Source organism: Lissotriton helveticus, chromosome 9 (assembly GCF_964261635.1).
Source record: "Lissotriton helveticus chromosome 9, aLisHel1.1, whole genome shotgun sequence".
NCBI classification, from domain to species: Eukaryota; Metazoa; Chordata; class Amphibia; order Caudata; family Salamandridae; genus Lissotriton; species Lissotriton helveticus.
Window position 1 is genome coordinate 331471654 of NC_136070.1, and position 17224 is coordinate 331488877.

Here is a 17224-nt window from a genome sequence, read left to right on the forward strand (position 1 = left end):
GAAAGAGCAAGGATTTATGAAGATTGAGGTGCAGACCAGAGAAGTCCCCCAAGTCCTCCAGAAGTCGCAGCAGCCTACTCAACGCCACGCGGGGAGAGGCTATATAGAAGAGGGCATCATCCGCATTCAGTGATATCATGTGCGGGGTTCCACTAATATGGATGCCCCATTGCTCAACGTCTCTTCACACTCAGACCGCCAGGGGTTCAATAGCAATGGGAAAGAGCAGGGGTAAAAGCGGGCACCCATGACGAGTTCCCTCCTCCAATGACCACACTCCTGAATTACTCAGGTCCACACGGACCTGCATGCATGGCTTGGAATAGAGAAGTTTAACCCAGCGACAAAACTATGTCCCGAAACCCACCACCGTCAGCAACTCCAATAGGTATCCCAATCTATGGTATTGAAGGCTTTTCGAGGTCTATTGACACCAGAGCCAATTCCTCGTCTCTGTTTCACCTCATACACAATATGCATTAACCTCCTTAGGTTCATACCAGTATTACTGTGGAAATGTACCCCTTTTTTAGGGGTACACTGGTGCAGGGTCACCCTTTTGTCTACGGGTTCAAAGACCAACAAAATAGAGTAGTGGAGTTGGAAATAAATAACAAGTTTATTAATCACTCATGAGTGGGACTGTAGGAAAGTGAGTTTCTGTTGCAGTACCCCCCACTTTTTGCCTGATACCTGATGCACTTTTTCCTTGGTGTGTGTTGGGTCCCTGCCAATCCCACTGCCCTGGCATACATCAGCCACCCCTCTAGCTGGGTGCCCTATGCCAGTGGTATGGGCACAGGTGCATGAGCCCCATGCCCCTACAGTACCCAAGGCCATTCCTGGGCACTGTAAGTGCAGTGATGCCATTAAGAGTATATGGTGCTGGGAGGATGTCATTACGAACTCCACAGCACCATAATGGCTACACTGAAGGCTGACAAGTTTGATATCAAACTTCTCAGCACATTAAACCCACACTGATGCCAGTGTGAGATTTATTATAAAAAGCACTACAGAGGGCATCTTAGAGATGCCCCCTGAAACCCAACCTACAATCCACGTCTTGTCTAAGAGGCTGCCTAGACTGCCACACAGCAGACATGTTGCTGGACCCCTGGGTGGAGAGCTCCTGCTCTCCTGGGCCGGCAACAATGCACATCCTGGGACGAGGTGCCAAGTCTCCTCCCCCAGGATGGGCAGGGGAAGCTTCAAAGGCATTCTGCCTTTGTGAGCTTCTCCAGACCACTTGCTGTACTCAGCAACTGGCCCCCACCAGTTCTGACCCCCACTCTGGCGGGAAGACTGGTGGGAAACCCTACGTCAGACAGGGGGGTGTGGCAGCCTGTGCCAACTCCATCCCTCAGGTGGAAGAGGCGAGGTGATGCAGGACCCCGGGCTCCGGCCATCTTGAAGATGGGGAGCCCTGCCCAATCACAGATAGGCACCTGCCCCCCTCCCACAGGAGAGGAGCATGCTAGGGGGTGTACCCACCCCAGGACAGGGACCCATTGGTCCCTGCCCTTGCCCTACCTGTAATGCCCCTAAATTTAGTATTTAGGGGCACCCTGAACCTATTTCCACAGATCAAGATTCCTGAAAAAAGAAAGAAGAACAAGGAACAAGAAGACCTGCTGTGCAGCTGCTAAAAAGAGGAAGACACCAACTGATTTGGCCCCGGCCCTACAGGCCTGTCGACCCTCGAACCTGCTCCTGATAAACCCCAGCGTTTCCAGTGGGCAGCAACCTCAAAAACCCCAGAGGACCTGACTGCCTTGTGACTCTGACTACCTGGGTCTCCCACGAGCAGTGGTACTGCTCAAAGCAATTAACAAGCCCTGGCATCAGCCCGGAACCGCGAACCCTGCACACTCTGTACCCGCCAAGCCTGGCCTGTGCTGGAGTGAATGAAGACCCTGAGGACGTCACCCCGGCTATTCGGACCTGGAATCCAGTGCCCAAGGACCCCCCTCGCCGACCCCGCCGACGCCTGCAGCCTCAGGACAAAGGACCCCTCCGACCACGACCAGCAGGGGGTAAGATTTACCGAACACAAAAGACACCCCTGCACCCGGCGCCCCACAGCCCCCTGTGCCCAACTCCTGGGTGCCTACCTATCCTCCAAGATCCCAACTTACCCCTTGAAGTGTTCGTCGCTCCAAAAGATCCTCCTTCCCCGAGCCTGAAGCATTTGTTCCCTTTTCAAGATCTCCATTGAATGACATTGAGCGCCCGACGGCTCAAAAGCACCCTGCACCCAGCCGCCCGAGTGCCCCTGGCAGTGCAACCTGTACCCTGTTTTACTTCCCCATTTGCCTGAGCAAGTAACCAGGAGCCCAGCTCCCACATCAGCGTGGCCTGCTAGCCAGCAGCCACCAACCGAAGGCCCCCTGCCTCTCATTGGATAACATTGGGCCTAACTACCTCTGCACCCGGCTGCCCCTGTGCCGCTGAGGGTGTACCAACTGTACCTACCTGACCCTGGGGGACCCCTGAGTCTATGCCCAGAACCTTAACTTCACCAGTCCAGTATTCACCTGAAAACCGATGACTCACTTTCCTGCCATAGGATAACATTGACTGGTTTGACTCGAAAAATCTTCTAAGTGTGAAGTTATGAAACTTTAAAATACTCATCTAAAATCAGCCGAATAACAAATTTCGAATTACTCACCTGGGATCAGGAGAGAAGCCAGTACTGTACCTTGTAGCCCAGTACTGAACCGCAAAAGTAATCACAACCGTGTTTGCTAGAAATCTAAATTTCTTCCATAGGATACCAGTGACTTTTTTTTCTGTGAAATTTCTTCTAATTGTGAAGTTTTGAAATGTTAAATTATTCATCTAAAATCAGCCGCAGAACGAATTTAGAATTACTCACCTGTGATCAGGGGAGAAGCCAGTACTGTACCTTGTAGCCCAGTACTGAACCGCAAAAGTAATCACAACCGTGTTTGCTAGTAATCTACATTTCTTCCATAGGAAACCATTGACTGTTTTTCTGTGAAATTTCTTCTGTCTACTTTTGAAAATAATAAATATTCCTTAAAAATCGTACCAACTACTAAAACGTAATTACTTACCTGTCTTAGGTAGAGACCCCAGTGCTGAACCTAGGAGTCCAGTACTGGATTACAAAACTAACGAGAACCTACTTTACCTGTGTTTGGAATTTCCTTCCATTGGATAACATTGCTAGTTTTTCACTGAAAAGTTTCTAAGTGTCAACTTTTAAAATACCTTCATATTCTTTAAAAATCATTGCAATAACTAAAACGTTTTTACTAAACTGTTTTCAGCTTAGACCCCAGGATTGAATCTAGGATCCAGTCCTGAAGTTACAAAAGTAATCTATAAAGTAATCAGCTGCACTTATGTAGAAAAACCCATTGAGCTCAATGTTAAATTGTGTTTAGAATTGTGTTGCCTACTGCAACCAATGTACCTATTGTATTTACAAAGTTTATTGCCTCTTTGCAAAGTAATGACCTGAGAATACTCATATTGAGAAAAGTATATTTTGATACCTGTGGGTTCTAAAAATAAAACAACTATATCTTTTGATATAAAAACAATTGGCCTGGAGTCAGTCCATGCGTGTGTGAAACCTTTTGCTGACTGAGTGTGTAGAACAAATGCTTTACACTGTCCTCTAGTACTGCCTTACTGCTCGACCAAGCTACCACTTTTGAGAGTAAGGTCAGCGCTGACTTCAACCTCTGTTATACCTCTGGGGATTGTGGACTCTATACACACTGTACCTTACTTTGGTCCAATATATATAGAGCCACTTTCTCACATTGGTGGCAGCGGTGGGATACAAACCTGCATTTATTTGGACTACTTGGTTACCATCTGATCACACGACAGAACTCATAAATTGCCTTTAGAATTCTGAAATTGGTTTTTCCAAAATACTGGAAGTCTGGTAGGGCCTTGCTTAAGTCCCATTAGAATTTTAGAAGAATAAAAGTCACTATAGTTAGGGTAGAGGGTTAGAACTGTTAGGTTAGAAAGTGTGAACAGAACCCAGCTATTAGTGAAGATACATAGGCCTGGTGGAGGAGATCGACATCACACCTTACTTGCACAGGTCCCTATGCAAACCTAAAAATATACCAATGGGCCTGCATCCAACCAAACTAGGGCTCCAGGAGCTCCTGGCTGAGTATGCTAACAGTCACCCCTCTGAACGTGAAGACCAGACAAAAAGGGGAGAGGTGTCTGAGGAGGAGGATAGTCCCCCCCCCAATCATCTTTAGGTAGGAAAGGGCCCCCATACCCTTGAACTCCACAATCAGCATCTGGGAACCTAGGGGCCACACAGGTGGACCAGGTACCAGAGAGTTCACTGGGGGGGCCCCAGTGAAGAGGACAGCTTTCTAGCAAATCTGGCCAAAAGAGTGGATCTAGAGTCCAGACTCCTGGCTCTAGAGAAAGAAAGGAAAGAGATGGGTTTAGCACCCATCAATGGTGGCAGCAATAATAAAAATAAGGATGGGGAAGAACTTTCTGACCCTACAATCCCCAAAGGGATTGTCCCTAAATTTGAGGAAGGTGATGACATCACCAAGTGGTTCACAGCCTTTGAGAGGGCTTGTGAAATAAGAAGAGTAAAGAAACCTCTCTGGGGGGCATTCCTGTGGGAACTGTTCTCTTGTAACTGCAGAGACAGGCTTCTGACCCTCTCTGGGCCAGATGCAGGGTCCTATGATCTCATGAAGAGCACTCTGATTGAGGGATTTGGACTCACCACCGAGGAGTACAGAATTAGATTTAGGGGGGCTCACAAAACCCAGAACCAATCCTGGATTGATTTTGTAGACTACACAGCAAAGACACTGGATGGCTGGTTAACTGGAAGCAATGTGCATGACTTTAATGGAATTTACAACCTTATTTATTTATTTATTTATTTATTTATTTATTTACTGATATTTATAGAGCGCGAACGAATACCCGTTGGCGTCTCGGCGCTAGACTACAGCAATGTCCCTCCCCAATGATTAAAGGCTCATGCAGATTGATATGCCATGTTATTGATTGAATAGCCACGTCTTCAGACTTTTTCGAAACTGCAGGAGTGAAGGACTGGTTTTTATGTGTTGTGGCAGAGTATTCCAGAGCTTAGGAGCCGCGACTAAAAAGCGGCGATCACCCCAGGAGACTGTTCTGGAACGTGGGACCACTAGTTGATTAAGGGATGTAGATCGAAGCTGTCTAACCGGGTTATAAGGAATAAGCTGGTCTTTGAGAAAGCGAGGTCCTTGGTCCCGCAGTATTTTATAAACTGTACACAGAGATTTAAACTTAATCCTGTTTTGGATGGTCAACCAGTGGTAAGTTCTCAAGGTATCTGAGATGGGAGCGAATTTAGGTGTTCTGGACAACAGGCGTGCTGCCGCGTTCTGTATAGTCTGCAACTTTTTTGTGACTCGAGCTTGTGCATTAAGAAAGAGTCCATTACAATAGTCTAAGGATGTTAAAACCAAAGAGGTAACCAGGGTCTTGGCGGCCGCGTATGGCAGAAAAGGAGTGATTTTTCTTATCATTCTGAGTTTATAGTGGGCAGAGGCCGCTACCTTATTTGCATGTGCCATGAAGTTGAGCTGGTCGTCGAAGGTTACTCCCAGGTTCCTGACCTTAGAAGTAGGACATGGAGGGGTACCGAAAGCTGGGGGCCACCAGGTTGCAGACCAGGCCGGGGAGAGAGTTCCAAAAATGACAACCTCCGTTTTATCGGAATTGAGCTTCAGGCAGTTGCCTGCCATCCACTCACCAATGGCGGTCATTCCATTTTGAAAACGCTCTGCCACCTCCTGCCCATCACCCTTGATGGCCAACTCCAATTGCGTGTCATCTGCGTATGAGGTTAGGCTCATCCCATATGCTTTGATGACAGTAGCAAGGTCCGACACATAGATGTTAAATAGTGTCGGACTTAGGGATGAGCCTTGAGGAACCCCACACGGTAGCGACAGTTTGGCAGAATGGTATGGTCCCAGTGTGACCGCCTGTGTTCTGTTGGCCAGAAAGGAGGCTAGCAGATCTCTCGCAGTAAGCTGAACACCCATCCTTCCGACACGGTCGACCAAGATCTTATGGTCGACCGTGTCGAAGGCTGCAGAGAGATCCAGGAGTACCAAATGTGCTGTTCCTCCTTGGTCACGGATGATTCTGATATCGTCCGCTGCTTTGATAAGGGCGGTTTCCGTACCATGGTACTTACGGAAACCGAACTGAGTATCATCAAGCAGATTATTTCTTTCTATATGTTCAGATAACTGCTGGTTCATGGCCTTTTCCGTCACTTTAGCTAATAGAGGGAGACTCGCTATAGGCCGGTAATTTTTCAATTCCTCCTTATCTAGATTTGGTTTTTTGAGCAAAGGCTTGATCAGCGTGTTTTTTAAGGAGTCAGGATAAGTCCCAGAGCTCAATATCGTATTGCAGACATGAGTAATAATCGGAATAGTTGTATCCGATACCTTGGAGAATACAGAGGTGGGACAGGGATCCAGAGCTGATCCCGATTTGATAGAACTAACAATGACCTTAATTTGATCAGTGGTTAGGGTTTTAAAACTAGTCATGGTATTTCCCAAGATGATAGGGGGGCGGAAGCACTGCTGATATTAGATTCTGATGTAAAAACTTGGTATATATTGTTTACCTTGGTGAAGAAGAACTCGGACAGAGCGTCGCAGTGTGATTGTGACGGGGACGGGTTTAGGTCCGGTGTGTTACCAGATAGGGTTTCAAAGTTTCAAAGTTTCAAAAGTTTCAAAATAAGCTTTATTCGGCTTTTGAATTTAAAACCATAAAAGCAAGCAGAGAAAAGATGCAAACATACAGAGAACCAATCCAGCAAATCAAAACATAATTAAAAGAAAAAACAAACTGTTTAGGACAAGCTAAGGCAGTTTGACGAATGAAACTATTCAAGATCCCAATCCAAAATACACAGAATCCTCCTTTGTCATCAGGTATGATAGTAATTTGGTACACCGGGGCCGGGATAAAAGTCATGCAGATCCCAGATACGGATGGAGCCATCTCCAACCTTGTGTTGGGTAGAACGTAAAAAGGGAGCAATGTTTCTGTCCTTAAACTTAATTAAAATCAGATCTCCTGGAACATTTTTGGGCAGGGAACCAAGCCACCCCACCCTCCTGACGCTCAATATCCCGCCGTCTAAAACAGATGGTAAAGGTCTATGGTTTTTAAGCCAGAAAATGGCTTTATTCATTAGGTCCTGCTGTAGTTCACGTTTACCCGGGGTGAGTTCAGGGACCCCAGAGAGCACGGTAACGTATGGCGCGGCTTCCGGGGGTAGGTCCAATTGATGCCTTCTTTCCAGGAGTCTATGAGTGGTATTAAGAGGAGCGTTGCTACCACTTAGGATGGGTGGTATAGGAGGGGGGTCACAAGTGGGAAGTATGGTAGAAGCATTATTCATAGGCCTTTCATGAACGTTAGTAAGGGTAGAGGATGTGGATATCATCGTGTTGGCATTTGGTGGGAGGGACCTTATTACAGTGTTTTCGATCCTGGTCAGCCTCTCCCCCAGATCATAAATTTTTGCGACCAGTGGTGATAGAGCACTGTTTAACATTCGTTCGATTTGGGCCAGCAGGGTCAAATGAAGGGGGGATACGGGGTCGTTTGGTCGAGTCTCCACTTTATCCGAAGTTTGTGAAACAGGGTTTGGGGCGGATAAATGGGGGCTAGAGAAAGTTGGTTCGGGGGATGCGGGAGGTGTGAAATTTATTAGTTCATTGTCTCTGACCACTATGGGGGGAGTTAATAAATCCTGGGCATAGTTTGTACCGCACATGGCATTCAATTCTTCCCAGATTGACATCGTGGTTGGGAAACAGGATACCGATAGGAACAATGTACAAATCAAAACAACAGAGGGGGAAAGGTTAGCATCTGATTTTACCTCCTCCTGAAGTAAAACCAAGTGTAGTGGCCCGTCCCGTCCTCCTCTGGCCTCTGAGGGCCACAGAGGGCCCGCCCTTTGCCCGGGCTTAGCCCGCGCGCGGTCCCGCGACGCGGGGGCTCGCGCTGGCCTTATGCGCACCTCCGGGGGCGGGTCTGGAAGCAGGATGCGCGCCTTCCTGGGCGCAGGGGGTGCAGGGAATTGTAGTTCCCGATCTACCGCTTCGCCGCGGTGATCGGGAAACGTCAGGCTGCAAGGTCCGGTGTCTGAATGGGAGCAGCGCTCGGGCTGCAACAGTCAACAATCCCCCAGGTGACCCCTCTGGTCAGAGGATGTGCCAGGTCCCCCGCTCCCCCGGGGCTCGCGCTGGCCTTATGCGCACCTCCGGGGGCGGGTCTGGAAGCAGGATGCGCGCCTTCCTGGGCGCAGGGGGTGCAGGGAATTGTAGTTCCCGATCTACCGCTTCGCCGCGGAGATCGGGAAACGTCAGGCTGCAAGGTCCGGTGTCTGAATGGGAGCAGCGCTCGGGCTGCAACAGTCAACAATCCCCCAGGTGACCCCTCTGGTCAGAGGATGTGCCAGGTCCCCCGCTCCCCCGGGGCTCGCGCTGGCCTTATGCGCACCTCCGGGGGCGGGTCTGGAAGCAGGATGCGCGCCTTCCTGGGCGCAGGGGGTGCAGGGAATTGTAGTTCCCGATCTACCGCTTCGCCGCGGTGATCGGGAAACGTCAGGCTGCAAGGTCCAGTGTCTGAATGGGAGCAGCGCTCGGGCTGCAACAGTCAACAATCCCCCAGGTGACCCCTCTGGTCAGAGGATGTGCCAGGTCCCCCGCTCCCCCGGGGCTCGCGCTGGCCTTATGCGCACCTCCGGGGGCGGGTCTGGAAGCAGGATGCGCGCCTTCCTGGGCGCAGGGGGTGCAGGGAATTGTAGTTCCCGATCTACCGCTTCGCCGCGGTGATCGGGAAACGTCAGGCTGCAAGGTCCGGTGTCTGAATGGGAGCAGCGCTCGGGCTGCAACAGTCAACAATCCCCCAGGTGACCCCTCTGGTCAGAGGATGTGCCAGGTCCCCCGCTCCCCCGGGGCTCGCGCTGGCCTTATGCGCACCTCCGGGGGCGGGTCTGGAAGCAGGATGCGCGCCTTCCTGGGCGCAGGGGGTGCAGGGAATTGTAGTTCCCGATCTACCGCTTCGCCGCGGTGATCGGGAAACGTCAGGCTGCAAGGTCCGGTGTCTGAATGGGAGCAGCGCTCGGGCTGCAACAGTCAACAATCCCCCAGGTGACCCCTCTGGTCAGAGGATGTGCCAGGTCCCCAGATAGGGTTTTGGCAATGTCATACAGTTTCTTACTGGAATTTTTTGCTTTTTCTATATGTGGCGAGAAAAAGTGTTTTTTGGCTGCAGTTATCATTATTTTGTATGTGGCGAGTGCTTCTTTATATTTAGTCTTACTTTCAATATCATAAGTTCTACGCCATTGCCTTTCCCTATTCCTAGTTAGTTGCTTTTGGGTTCTTAACTCCTCTGTGTACCACTGAGCAGTCGGTGTACAGGGGTGTACTTGGGATTTGATAGGAACTAGTTGGTTAGTAGCATCACCCAGCCATTCATGGAATTGGCGAGTTGGGGTGTTATGTTCATTAGATAGGTCAGGACTAGTCTTGTTCAGGAGAATAGTTAGATCATTATAGTTTATGTCCTTCCATGCTTTAAAAGCACCTGGCTTCGAGGATAAGACCTTCTTCCTCAATAATCCTTTAATAGTTAGGCTACTAAATATGGCAGAGTGATCGGTCCAGGTCATGGGGAGAGTTTTGGTTACGTGTAGACCTTCTACGTTGGAAAATATGCCATCCAGCGTGTGTCCTGCCTGGTGGGTAGGGGCCATCACCAATTGTCTTAGGCCCATGATTTCTAAGTCTGATGTAAGGGTGATAGTGTCCCTATCATTTTCTTGTTCTAAATAAAAATTAAAGTCACCCAAAACAGTGATGGACTCTTCGGTGGCTATTGATTCCGTTATGGTATTGGTGAGAAAGGCTGCTCTAGTCCCAGGAGGGCGATATAAGAGCACTCCCTTAAAGTTAAAAAGAGGTGTGAATTTTATGTTAAAATGTATTGCTTCACAAGACGTGACAGGAATAGGTGATATGCGGACCTCAAATTGGTCTCTTACTATAATAGCTAGACCTCCGCCTTTCTTTCTGGCCCTATCCTGACGATAGGCATTATAACCAGGTGGGACTGCCGTTACGAGGTCGAGGGCGGATGCCTCATCAGTCCATGTTTCTGTAATATAGAGGGCATCTAAGTTGTGATCAATAATAAGGTTGGCTATCTCTTGGCAAGGTTTACCCAGGGATCGCGCATTGATGAGGGCCATCATAACGACCACCTCACTGACGCCCTTTGATACTTTAGCAGGGGTACTAGAGTTATTAATAGGAATTGTACTGTCACAGGGAGAGCATTTTGTGTTAATCTCCATGCAATTTTGAGATAAGTCATGTTTATGAAGGAACACATCTTAAGTAACTGCACTGATGAAAAGTTGCATCAGTATCTAGTAGACCAGGGTCCCCTTTCTCCCCAAGAATTGGGAAAGAAGGCAGACCACTGGGTCAAAACAAGGGTAACTAGGACGTCCACTGGGGGTGACCCAAAGAAAGGGGTCACAAAGCCTCCCCAGAAGAAAGATAGTAAACCCCTTAAGGAGAAAAGTAAGGAGTCCCAGGTAGCCCCCCAAAAACCTATCCAGGAGGGTGGGCCCAAAGACACCTCACAAGCCAAACCAGGGTACCAAGTTAAGAATTGAGATCCCAGCAGAACATGGTGTCACAACTGTCAGAAGACAGGGCACCACGCCAAGGACCCTTGCTATCCTAAGAACAAGGTCCCTAGTAAAACTCCAAGGGTGACTAGTGTAGTCCCAGGGGTTGCCACTGTAGCATGGGAGGATAGGTCCATAGAGGAGGAAGTACTCCTAGCCTTCAACTGGAGAATGGGTCAAGAAGGCGTGCTGGTGATCCCAGAGGGGAGTAGACACTTCCACCACCCACTGATGAATGGAGTCCCAGTCACTGCCCTGAGAGATACTTGTGCCAGTCACACTGTAGTACATGACAGGTTGGTACTACCTCACCAGTATGTCCAAGGAGAAACAAGAAGAGTAAGGGCTGTCCCAGGGGGAGTCACTGTTAGGCCTGCGGCTGTAGTGTCCCTTAGACGGAGAAAGGTGTTAGTCAGTAAAGACCTCCCCCTTGCTTGTCTCCTGGGGAATGACCACTTAGAGGTGGATCTGAGCCAAAGAGAGGCACTGGCCCAATGCCAGGCCTCACCCAAGAAACCTAGGGGGGCTCCACCTGCAGTCAGTGAGCCCCAAAAGAGAAAAAAGGAACAGGATAGGAAAGGTGGGCAACTGTTAGCCACAGTTCCAGAGGTCCAGGGAGATTCCATCCCAGTAAGAGAAAACTCTAAAAGTGGCCCTGGTAAAGCCCCCCCCCCCCTAGCCAACACAAAGACCTGGCTAGTCAGGCAACTGTCCAGCCTGAGTTGGTGGCTCCTCAGCTGGCAGAACAAAGGGCAGAGGAAGGGTGTTCACGACCAAGTGTGGTGACCCCCCACCCTAAAACAACAGGCAGACAGATAGGACCCAAAGAGACCTTTAAAATAGCTCCTTCACTTGCCAGACAGGAGCTAAAGGTGTGGTTCTGGGCACTGACAACTGTCAGCAGCCTCTGCTCGGTGTTAGCCTTCATGGCAGCCCTATCATTGGTGTGGTGGCCTAACCCCCTGCCAAATAGTAAGCTAGGCCCCCTGACCCTATTGGTCATGGTGGGGTTGCTCAAACTATGGGTAATCTCTGTGGGTAAGCTGGGCCTTGCCCTGGCTAAGTTAGACTTTACAGAGGTAGGCACCTCTGGAACCAAAATAAAAAGATGGGATGAAGACACTAAAAAACAAGGAGAGGAGGTTTGGGAATTAGGTCTTGAAACTGATAAGGTAGGCCAGCTCCCCAAAGGGACTGACCTGATATAAGGCAGAGTAGGCCCTGCAACTTTCAAACCACTTCCCCAACTCTTCCTCGCCTGAAAGACTAGAAAGACTCTCCCAGCGTTGGCTGAGTTTCCTGGCCTTTGGCCTGGGGGGGCTTGTGTAAGAAAGTGAGTTTCTGTTGCAGTACCCCCCCCCCACACCTTTTGCCTGATACCTGATGCACTTTTTCCTTGGTGTGCCCTGGGTCCCTGCCAATCAGGTAACCAGGGCCTGTGTTCCTTCCTCAAAAACGGTACTAAAGCCTAAACCCAATTGGCATCTCTGGCCCCATGTCAGCCCCTAGTAAATGGTACCCTAGGTACCCAGGGCATTGTGACCAGAGAAGACCCCTAAGGGCTGCAGCACTCATTGTGCCCCCCTTAGGGGCCCTGTACCCTGACACACACACACTGCCTTTGCAGGCTGAGTGTCCTGGTGCAGGACTACACAAAGAGTCGACATGGCACACATCCCTGTGTGCCATGCCCACAAACCCACTGCCCTGGCATACACCAGCCACCCCTCTAGCTGGGTGCCCTATGCCAGTGGTGTGGGCACAGTCACAGGGACCACATCCACACAGCACTCTCAAGTGCTGCCTGAGGTAGTACACTGGCTTCACAAACCAGTGCCCTTTAAATACAGGTTTTGTGCAGTGTAAGCTTGTGAATAGAAATAGGAAGAACACGTTTTAGGAATACTTATCAGCAAACAAGGGCAGATGAAAACTACATGGTCAGCAAAGTGGAAGGGGGAGCAGAAATGCTATCGCAGCAGTAAATGATTGGCAGTACTGGCAGCTACAAACTCTCAGCATGTACATTGCTTTTAGCTGAGTCAGGAAGTCAACTAAAATAGATAGCACAAGCAGAGTGAAAAGACGAAAGGATTACGAAGGAAACTTAAATGGACACCACAGCCAAAATGGCTGTTGCTTATGCCAAGTAAAATATTACAGGTTTTCCACATTACGACCGGGTATAAACCCGCACTGGTCCTCATGGATCAGGTAGGACATATGCGGGGCCAACTGAGTAGCCAACAGTTTACTCAGTATTTTAAGGTCCAAATTTATTGTAGTGAGAGGGCGATATGTGGCCGGATATAACCTGTCGTCCCCAGGTTTTAAGAACATGCATATCTCCCCTCCTTCAAAGTGGGGGTAAGGCTCTCGGCTCAAATACCTCACTGTATACCTGTAGCAGGACCTGTGCCACTGTGGCGGGGTACGCTTGGTAAAATTTAGATGGGTATCAGTCTCCCCCAGGGGCTAAGGCCCCGGGGACTGCCTGCAGTGCCACGCGTATATCCTACAGTGACAACTGGGCATCTAGTTCCTCGAAACCCAGCGGGGGAGGCGCATCACGGACATACTCTGCAGGAACTGTATATAGCGGACTGCCTGGACTGCTGAGTCGGCTGTATATGCTTTCTGTAGGTGTTGCTGGAACACATCCAATATTGCAGCCCTAGTGTGTACCGTTTTATCACTGGCGTAAGCAAGCTGATCGTCAAGGGATGGGTCTGTTCCTTCCGCAAAATCCATACCAAAAGGCATCCGGATTTCTCTCCCTCTCTGTGTAGTCGTTATCGATACTGGCAGAGTGTATACATTTCCAGCTTGTCCAATATGTAGCTGATACATCTGCGCACCGTCCGCTTTCGGTCAACAACAGACGGGAGCGCCTGACCCTCCACCTGGACCACCCTCATTCAAATAAACATTAATTAAAAATCAAAAAATAACTAAAATAATTATTACTCAATGTAAATAATTATCAGTTAGAAACATTATGTTACAAATGAGTTATAAATGTAAAAAAAATGATTTACTGTTTTAACCCCTCCCATGCTGGTGACGGAACCGCTCCGTCACCAGCCACGGACGCGCTGTGCTGATGACGGAGTGGTTCCGTCACGGCTCGCTCGGCGCGCCTGTGCTGGACGTTCTGTTGAGCGGGCGGGGCCGTGACGGAACCGCTCCGTCATCAGCACAGCGCACCCGAGGCTCGTGACGGAGCGGTTCCATCACGAGCATGGGAGCGCCGCGCGGCCCCCCCACCCCCCTAGCGCTGCGGCGGAATTCTGCCGCAGCGAAGGGATTAAAAAGCTTCCTGGGCCTAATTCCTACAAACGTAACAACCTGCTACTAAATTAACAAATTTCTGATTAGATTTAAAAAACGTCATATAATAAAATAAACATTATATCAAATATTTTTATAATATTAATAACCTATAATACTAAAATAAGTACTATTGATCAAACTTATCAAAAAATAATTTATACAACTGTACTAAACAAACAATAATATATGCTACTATATTGAAAAATAGTATTTATTGAAGAGTATGGTGCAAGAATCAGCAATCGATTTACCGGTCTTCTTAAAGTCCAGGAAACTTCTGAAGAAGACAAGATACAAGGTATTACTGGAGTTGGAAAATTGAATTACTGCTTTGTTAAGATCAAGGCAGGTTCCAGATTATCATAGCTATGTCCAGCTACAGGATTGCAAACTTTTTGGGTTGAATTTGTCGAGGGCAATGCTAGGATTTTTAAAATCTAAAGGTTTTAAGGAGAAAAGAGATTTTTTCTTAAAACATAATCGGATTAAATGGTAAGAGCTCATCCTGTGCCACGGGACATTGTGCCATAAGTTTATTTTTAGCTATACCCGGATAACTAGTTTTTTAACAGATAACTATCAGGAGTTGAGCAATGAGGCCCAGACAATTGTTTGTTCCCTAGACAAGAGTGACCAATAGGAATTGGCAATTGGCAGAGGGTTTTGCGGAAATATTCTGATCAAGATTTAATCACCAAGTTTTTAGAAAAAAACTATGGGAGAACTAACTTTAAGTTATCAAAGGGATATTGGCAGTTAATTTCGGACATGGGGCACAAATATCTTAGTGTGGTGAACTATACAACAATGTCCTTTCTGTCCAGGTGGATCTCATATTATACCCCCAAAACTAATTCAATTCTCGGAGGAGTTTTACCTAGCCCTAAGTAGAGGTGTGCAGTCTAGAATTACACTGGAAGCTAGTCTTTTGTTATTTGGCATCTCCAATGATTGTTGTAAAGTAAATAAGTTAGGGCAATATTTTACTTGTATAGCCTTAATGGTAGCATGCTCTTTTATACTGCAATATTGGAGAGTGCCGAATATTCCAACTTTGTAAGGCTGGCATGAAAAAAACGATATGGACGAAGGGCCTTGAAGAAGCATATGCAAAACGAGCTGGGAATGTCACATGGTTTGCACCTATCTGGAAATCATTTGAATTTCTTGAAAACCACATAGTGTAGTTATCTAGACGATGTACAGGATCCAATTCTGCAGACATTTTAAAAAGTAATGTTTATTTTTGCTCCTGGGGCTTTAGAAGCACCATGAAAGCCCTTTATTGAGTGATTGATTTTGCACTTTGTTTCTCATGAGGTTGATAGCTTAAATTGATTTACTGTATTTTTTATGCACCTTAATATTGAGGAGTGCCCATCGTCTTGAAGTATGACTGAATGTTATCTAACTGCGGCATCTTGATGAAGTAACTGTACTTGCACTTTAATCTTTTTGGGGGGGCGGAGGGTATATACTGTATTTCCTGTGCACTGGAACATCTAGAAAATTCATGTACTGTATTTTCGATACACTTTAAATATCTAGATATAAGAGCCCTGGAATGATGTCTTCTCTTATTGCATTAGAGCACTTTATGATGAATATATTGCTGTCAGTATTGGGTTGTTTGTTCATTAACTAGGAAATTGAAAAGTCACCTAAAAGACAGTACTGGTCATTAGGTATAAATTGTATGAGCAATGGCTTTATCCGGTGAGCCCTTAATATTCTAACAGTGCAGTGGTATTTGGAATTAATAAAGGTCAGCGCATTAAAGCATTTTATTTTAGCGCTAGAACGTAAAATTGCGTAATAATGTTAATATCAGACGATGTGGCATTCATTTGATGAATTGGCTAAAATGATGAACAACAGAATGATATTGACTAATGTCAATGGTCTTCTTTTTACAACATTGGATGTATATTTTTAGAATTTATTCAATAAAAAAGGTGGGTAAATGGACAGGAACCAATAGATCAGAAGAAGGCAGAGGGAGACACATAAGGAATATACAGGTGTCAGGAGAGAAAACGGGAAGGAGGGGGAGCTGAGAGATAGAGAAAATAAATTACGCTTTCAATCGATTAATCAATCACCCAGTATTTGTAATGCACAGCTTCTCACCCGTGAGGTTATCCAGGCACTAGGTTACTGGGCTCAGTCAAAAAGCCAGGTCTTGAATCTTTTCCTGAAGTCTGCCACTGAGGATGATGTTTGGAGTTGGAGGGGAAGCCTGTCGAAGGACTGGGCAGTGAGGTGGGGGAAGAAATGACCTCCGCTGTGGCAGATGCACGGTCGGTGTCTGTGCAAGTGTGAGGAAGGAGGAGCTTAAGTTTCTGGAATGGTTGGTGGAAGTTCAGGCTGTGGTTCATGTATGCTAGTCCTTGGTCGTGGAGGACTTTATAGACGTGTATCAGTGTCTTGAATAGGCGTCTTTTCTAGATGGGGAGCCAGTGGAGGTTCTTCAGGTGTGGAGTGATATGGGTCCGTTTGGGCAGGTTGAAGATCAGTCTGGCTGCTGAGTTTTGTATAGTCTGTAGCCTTCTAATGAGTTTGGTAGTGGTTCCTGTGTAAAGTGTGTTGCTGTAGTCCAGCTGGCTGTTGATTAAGGCTTGCGTAACTGTTTCTCGTGCCAATGGAGAGCCATTTGAATATTCTTCGGAGCATGGAGAGAGTATTGAAATAGGCTGAGGAGACTGCATTAAGCAGCTTTTTCATGGTGAGTCTGCTGTTCAAGATGATGCTATAGTTGCAGGCATGGTGTCAGAGTTTGGCAGGCCACCTGGTATTGTACCAGAGGGAGGTGTGTTTGCCAAAGATCAGCACTTCGGTCTTGTCAGACAGTTGGCCTTCATCCAGTCTGCGACATTCTTCATGCAGATGTGGCAGTAAGTCTTAGTGGTGGTGGGTTCTGCTTAGAGCAAGAGGACGAACTGGGTGTCATCAGCGCAGGATATGATGTTGAGATTGTAGGTTCGGACGATATTATGTAAGTGTTGAATAGGGTGGGGCTGAGGGATGAACCTTGAAGGATGCCACAGAGGGTGCTCTTGGGGTCCGAGGTGAAGCTGTCCAAGATTAGGTATGTAGCTTTTCCAGTCTTGGTATTCCTTT

The 17224-nt window shown here is 47.7% G+C and overlaps 1 protein-coding gene across 2 annotated transcripts in view; it reads right to left on the reverse strand.

The window, feature by feature from the left end:
* The window catches only part of FOXN3 (forkhead box N3), an 884367-nt gene that overhangs the window by 839072 nt on the left and 28071 nt on the right, over window positions 1–17224 (reverse strand). Inside the window, exon 1 of one of the 2 annotated variants that reach the window (XM_078660029.1) lies at window positions 16235–16332. The exons of the other annotated variant lie outside the window; for it this stretch is intronic. The gene's annotated coding sequence lies outside the window, so the exon portion shown is untranslated. Of the gene's footprint in view, window positions 1–16234; window positions 16333–17224 lie in introns of those variants that run through there. 2 annotated transcript variants of the gene reach the window in all.